The 7012-nt window shown below is 36.7% G+C and overlaps 1 pseudogene across 1 annotated transcript; it reads right to left on the bottom strand.

Moving 5' to 3' along the window:
• Positions 1-1141: 1141 nt before the first annotated feature.
• On the bottom strand, positions 1142-5459 carry LOC143601562 (protein NRT1/ PTR FAMILY 6.2-like; annotated as a pseudogene). The gene is made up of 5 exons (XR_013147679.1): positions 5239-5459; positions 3742-3959; positions 2360-2901; positions 1924-2267; positions 1142-1693 (listed from the first exon to the last, which is right to left on the bottom strand). The product of XR_013147679.1 is annotated as a protein NRT1/ PTR FAMILY 6.2-like (transcript).
• Positions 5460-7012: the final 1553 nt, after the last annotated feature.

The raw sequence follows: 7012 nt of genomic DNA, 5'->3' as shown, positions 1-7012 counted from the left end.
TGGTAAATTTATTTAAAACGTTTTGAATATTCCGGTTCTTCGGTTCCAAGTCTAGAACCGCCGGTTTTACCCGGAACCGAACCGGGAACCGTTTAATGCAAATTTTGAGAACCGAGAACCGAACCGGTACACACGTTAGCGGTTCTGAGGCACTGGTTCGGTTCCGGTTCTCCGGTTCTGACGGTTCCGAACCGTTTTTTGCTCACCCCAAAGGAATCGGACGTTCTGGCGCCCCCACTGATTGAAACTGGTGTATATTGTGTGGCCACCCTCAAACTAGAGTAGGTAAATATATTTAAATTTGTATTCAGTCTTTAACTAGATCAATTGTATTAGGGTTATGATTGTATCTCTAGCCCTATATGAAGGGAAGATTATTGTTGAATGAAACACAAAACAATTGATACCATAAACACTTTTAGTTTCAAGACGTAAACTGAATTGTAAACCATTAAACAAATCATAAATACATATCAAACCACCTGACTTTCTTTAGTTTGGAAGATTAAACTGGTTTCAATGGTTTATGAACACCCTAGTCGTAACATGAAAAGTACTTTGCATCTTTTAGTTATCATTTGCTTACAACGATGTTTGGGGTGATATTGCATTTAATTGCGCATAGGTTAGAAGTGATCCGATTAGTTTTTATGATGAGTATGTTGACTTCTAAGGGTCCACAATGTTGACTTTTTGTTTGATTTATGGTTTTGTGTTAATCTTTTGGTAGTTGGTGACGGTGTTATGAGCTTTTCAAAATTATAAGGGTTTATTGCAGGTGACTGAGGTATAGTTATGTTTTGATATGTGAGTATACATATTTGTGAATACAAAGTGAAAATATTAGTTTTTATGATATTGACCGATCTTTTTGATTGTTAGGGCTAGACCGGGTTAAGTTATGACATGAAACAATTTTCTTCGCCCGCAGTTAGTAGCGTAACCGATTCAGACCAACATGCGAGCTACTAATGATTGACTCATAAAATATCTGAAGTTGATTCGGTTCTAGTTAAATAAAATATAAACATTTGTATACATAATTCGAAGAATATTCGAATTTATCGAAATTCATAAATTCAATTTCGAAAGTTCATACAATTATTTAAGTTTTTGAACATTACAAAAACATTGAACAACATATAAACAAGAAAATCCACAATTAAAGTAGTCATGAATCATGATTAATCAAACCACATCCACCACTTTTGGTGTTTTATCATCTTTTTTGTTCCAAGCTGCCACCACAAGATACACCCCAAAATTTATGATACCCAAAATCGCCAATAATCCATAAAAAAATCCAATCTTCCGTGATTAATATCATCGGCGAGCCACCCTCCTCCACCATGGGTTCCGGTCACCTTCTTCACCACTGACACAAGAAAACTGCTGATGAAAAACCCGAGTGCAAGAGTGGTTAAAAAGAGCCCCGTGCTCATTGTCTTCATGCTTTTTGGTGATCTTGTGATGAAGAAATCTAATTGGCCGGTATACATGAATGCCTCACCGGCTCCTACTAGCAAGAACTGGGGGATAAGCATGAATACACTTATTGGTAGCGGCTCTCCGGTGGTGGTTCCACCAACGGATTTGGCTACAGATAATCGTTTCATTTCAATCACCGCGGCTGCCGCCATTCCTAGGGTTGAGAGGATCAACCCTAATGCCATTCTTTGTAGATCAGTGAAACCTGAAGAAAACAAAATTAACAATTACTTCTTTGGGATTATTTAAGTTCAGTATTTATCTGACAATTTGTTATTTGAAAATCTTTCATTATCCACCAAATTTAGAATAGAGTTCGCTATGCTATGTCTTAAGCATTCAATTTAATTTTCTTTAGAATTATATATGTTGCTTTGGTACTTCCGCTATGTGTCAATGTGACTAAAACCAACGTACATACATGTAGGTATTTACCTGGTGTTCCTTTCCATCTCTTACAAAATGGGATGATCAAACAATCGTAAATAGCACAAGTAATCAATATGGCAAGCACGAAGAAGACGGTGAGGGATCCTGCAGGGATCATGAACCCCCCAACCGTTCTATCCATAGTGGACGCTTGTACAACTGAAAAAGTTATCATCTGTGCATAAGCAGTCCAAAACAATATTGTTGTCGCCCAGACAGGCAATAACCTGGCCATCATTTTAACTTCTTCCACTCTCGTCACCGTGCATAACTTCCATGGATTCAGGGTAGAACCTGAGCTAGTTTTCACAAAATCTCCTTCTGCTACAATCGCAGCCTTGTCCAAAAGCCTACAAGAAAAGATAATAAGTTAATTTAGATTATGCTTCATCTCAAATGGACTTAATCTAATTTTATCAAAAATTATGATTATAAGAGCTACCGAAATTGATTTGTGTGATGGATCCTTGAACCATCAGGAGTGTTTTCATGCAACATGTGAACATCATAAGGAAGATTCATTTTCCTCTTCTTTATAGCCGCGACAAGCACTTGAAAAATGCTAACAATCGGGCTTCCTTCACGCTTTTTGTACCGATATCTTTTAATTCCTGACAAGATCACCACAATAGCGACGAACATCGAGACTGTACAAATCCCATACGCCAAGCTTCTACCGACTTCATCTTGTATGTACACAAGCACTGTGACCGCCATGAGTCCTCCAAGGCTGATGAAGAAGAAGAACCGGTTAAAGAAATAAGCCATTTGTGTCTTTTCAGCTTCGTTTTTGTCATCAAATTGGTCGGTACCAAATCCTGACACACTGGATTTCAGGCCGCCTGTACCAAGTGCAATGAGATACAATGCGAGGTAGAGAATTCCCATTTGGAATCCGTTTGCTTCTTGGCAGTTGCTATTGGAATCGCACGGTGGTGGTCTTAGGTTTGGTAATTTTGTGGATAATGCTAGTGTGCCAGTACCCTAGTATAACCAAAATTGATATGATATATATAAGTTGTCACTAAATGGAAAATAATGAGTTAAGAAACAAAAAGGTGTCACCAAAAGTAAATAGTTTGCGACTATAGTAATATGTGGTCATGAAGCTTACTTAATGACGAACTCGAGTGGTAAAAACCTTAAAATGTAACGCAAAAACACTACTATTACCAAGCTCCAATGACCAATACGTCAGTAAACACGGCTACTGACAGAAATCCATTGGTGACTGCCCTTCAGAAGTACGGGCATGAGCAACATGATTTTCAACAGTGTACAGAGGAATCACTGACAGAAATATTTGTGACGGATTACAATAACTTTTGTAGCGCTGTTTAAAGTCGTCATTTTTTACGCATAGATAGTTAGAATATGTATTACCTGTAGAAAGTCGTCATTTTGACATGTTTATTCATATAAAGTTTAGCATAAAGACTTTTTGAAATCAATTAACCAGACCAGTCTAGTATATGGGTCTTGGTATGACCGGTCCGGCCCTAATACATAACTACTAGAAAAGTGGCTCATTTTCTTCAAATTTTGCTAACACGATTTGTTTAGTCGCAAATTCCTACACATTTCCGTCGCATTTCTTGGAAAAAACAAACTATAATTTGGTGCAAGCTTGCAACAAAATAGCAATACAACCAAAAAACGTGACACAAGTCCTACAGAACATATGCTAAAATATAATTAGTGACCATCTAAATACATCTAGCGACCACAAAATGTTGACTTTTCTTAAAGGATATTTGTGGTGTTAGAAAGTGCAGCTTGTATATATGATATAGGAAGACTTATGTATGACATAGGAAGACTTACTAGTGCCTGAATAGAGGCAAAGATGACAATAGTTTTGAATCTGCCAAGAAAAGTGTCAGCTAAAAATCCACCAAGTAGGCACAAGAGGAAAGAGGTGCCCAAGAAATCAGTGACAACATTGGCTGAAGTTGAGCTTGGGAGGTGCATGGTTCCACACAAATATGTAACCAAATTCACTGCTATTCCCATTGTTGACAATCTCTCACATATTTCAATACCTGTAATTCCAAGTCAAAGTAAAAAAGAACTTCAGTCTTCCTTTCTTTTATTCTCATAACGACAAATGTTACTTGTAATCAATTTTACACGTATTATACGTAGATATAAAATACTCAGTAGCTTTCTTTCTCGACTTCATTTTCACATAGTTAATTCATTTTTAACCTTATACCTTTATGCAAGGTTGCAAAAGTCGTTAGGCGGACCCTAGCTAGACGGCCAACTGGGGAGTTAGGAGTACTCGGACATGATAATTATAAAGAAATTTAATTTTTGGATGTTATATATTTGTCAAAATAATCATAATTCATGTCAAAAAGGTACTCTGGCTAACTCGTGAACTTTTGAATGACTTTTAGAGAACCCTAGTCCACCTAGCCCGACTTTTTACCAACTTTTTACCGACTTTTAGAAATTCCTAGCCCGACTTTTAACTGCCTAGCTCGCCTCACCCGACTTTTGACCAACTTTGAACGCCTCCGACTAATCCATCCTGACTTGAAAAAAGTCTCCAAGGTAGGATCCGAGGACCGGCTAGCTGGCCTTGGAATCCGACTTTTATAACACTGCTTCTATGTATGAGAATACAAGATAACGTAACCAAATTCAAAAAAGGTTCAAACGTTGGCCGTGTTAAGTAGTGTGACTCAAAAATAAAAGGTTGAAGGTTCAAACATTGCATGTAGGGCGCATAGGTTATGATGTATTTATCTTTAAAACATTCCACATTTTTGCGGCTAAAAACGTAATCATGTTGTTGATACATGTCCATGTGTTTTCATTTCTTTGAAGATAATTAGATCCACAAGACACTTTTTTTTTGTATTACAGCTGCAACTACTTTGCATGAATCGTACACGTACAACGACTTCAAGAATTTTCATTCAAACTATCACCACCTGTCGACGACGAGGAAGAAGATGTGATTTCGGATGTATGAAATGTAACTGAATTCATGCACGTATAGGGTGTGAAAATGTGTACAATTTACACAATATCAATATATATATGTAAAAATCATAAGAATTTTCACATATAAAAATACCAAACATAATAGTACCCAATTAAACCTAGTGGGTGCATTTTTTGGCCAAGTTTTGTCCTAGCAGGCCAGATCAATGAGCTAGCTGACTATATTTGTTTGTGGTCAGCAATGGTTACTTGAACCCTATTGACCACAGGACCATGAACTACTCACACATGCACTTGCATGATACGTAGTATTATTTTGTAATAAGTTATAAAATGCAAGAACATTAATGAAGCGAATGAACTGACCAAGGATTAGGGCAGCAGGCACCCAACCACCGGTTTTCGATCTATCAGCTGGAAAACCCTTGTAGTCTACTGCATCCGCAACGATGCAACTCGCCTTCCCATCCTGATGACACACAAAACACATTATTTGATCTACCACAGCTAGAAACAAAGTATTCCCAGTTTAATAAACGAAAGAAAGCTCAACAACACACATATTTTCCATTTTCCTTCTATTTTCTTCCATTTCTCTCCTTAACGTATGCTTGTAGTATTTTATATTTTTATAGTTTCTAATAAAGTTTGTAGTATTTCAACTAAAGGAAAAGGAAAAGGAAAAAACATTTAAAGATTAGGGTTTTAGAAAATCTATATTTATGGTTTATAGAAGTGGATACTAACCATTGTTTCTCTTCTTCTTTGGAGTTCTTTTTATTTCACACACACCTGAAGTTCTGATAACACTTAAGAGATTCATGGGAGAGCATGTCTTTATATAGGCAAAATAAATTAATGGACAACTCAAAAGTGTCCCTCCACTAACCATTTTAAGAAGATCATTCAACATGATAAAGATTACTCTCTTTTGTGTAGAATCTTCTCAATATATTTTTTTTTAATTAATTACTAGGGCTGTAAGCATGTTGTTTTAGTATAATCTGATTAACTTAAAACTAAATGAGAAATTATAGCCATTCCGGTCAAAACTTTGACTGGCTGGTAAAAACTCTTGTCTTTGTAAAAGAAGAGCATATTCAAATAATCAAAAGAGGATAATTATTCTCTTGGTGTAATAGAGGAGTAGGAACTAGGTAGATAGATGTGTATAGATGTGTGAGTACTCGATAAAAAAAGGTATAAAGATGAGATCCCTCATATATGTATTTTAATATTATTTTTATTTAGGATAAACAAATTAAAATGGAAGTTGCACTAATTTTGACGTTATTTTACTAATCTTGCGGTGCTTGCGGTGCGCACATATGATGTATAGCCCTGCTTGCGGTGCGCACATATGATGTATATATGTGTGAACCCTCGGGTGGGCAAAAGTGAAATTGCACTAATTTTGACGTTATTTTACTAATCTCGTGAAAATAACGTTAAAAGTGACGGACGGTTAATCAGGCATCATGTAGTGGCGTTGATAGCTGAAAGATAAGGGTACATGCACCGATCAGCCGGTGTCCCGATGATTGAGTGCTATGTGCCTTATGTCCAAGGCTTAATGCAAAACTACTATCGAGCCGGGGGTCTCACCGGAAGCAGCCTCTCTATCCCTATGGGGTAGAGGTAAGGCTGCCTACATCTTACCCTCCTCAGACCCTACCATAGCTTTGCTATTGGTGGGATATACTGAGTACGATGATGATGAAACTAAAATGGAAGTTATAAATTGTAGTGGAATCTAGAACAAATTCCCCATCTCTTGTGCTTGTCATAGAACAACTGTAATGCTCTTCTACTGTCTGTATGGTACACATTGATTCTGTAGGGTTTGTGAACCATAATCAAAACAACTTAATGGTACATACCCATTCCTTCTTTCTTTTCTTTGAATACAACATGTTTGTTCTTAGTGCTATGTCTACCCCACAAAAAATCTAAATCTCCAACATTTTCCCATGGTTTTAATATGTACTTTAAATTTGAATATCACTACATTCTCTTAATTAGTGACATCCCTTTTCGGTCGTTGTTTAGTAACAAAATATGATTCGTCTTGTTAATTTTGTGATAAATCTCCCCCATTTCAAAGTTAACACATATAAGAGATTAATTTATGTGGAAGCAA

The sequence above is a fragment of the Bidens hawaiensis genome, unplaced genomic scaffold (assembly GCF_021521415.1).
Source record: "Bidens hawaiensis isolate Kalapana, Puna unplaced genomic scaffold, B.hawaiensis_p1.1 tig00056745_1, whole genome shotgun sequence".
NCBI classification, from domain to species: Eukaryota; Viridiplantae; Streptophyta; class Magnoliopsida; order Asterales; family Asteraceae; genus Bidens; species Bidens hawaiensis.
The sequence above is the reverse complement of the archived record's forward strand: the minus strand, read 5'-3'. Positions and strand labels throughout refer to the sequence as shown.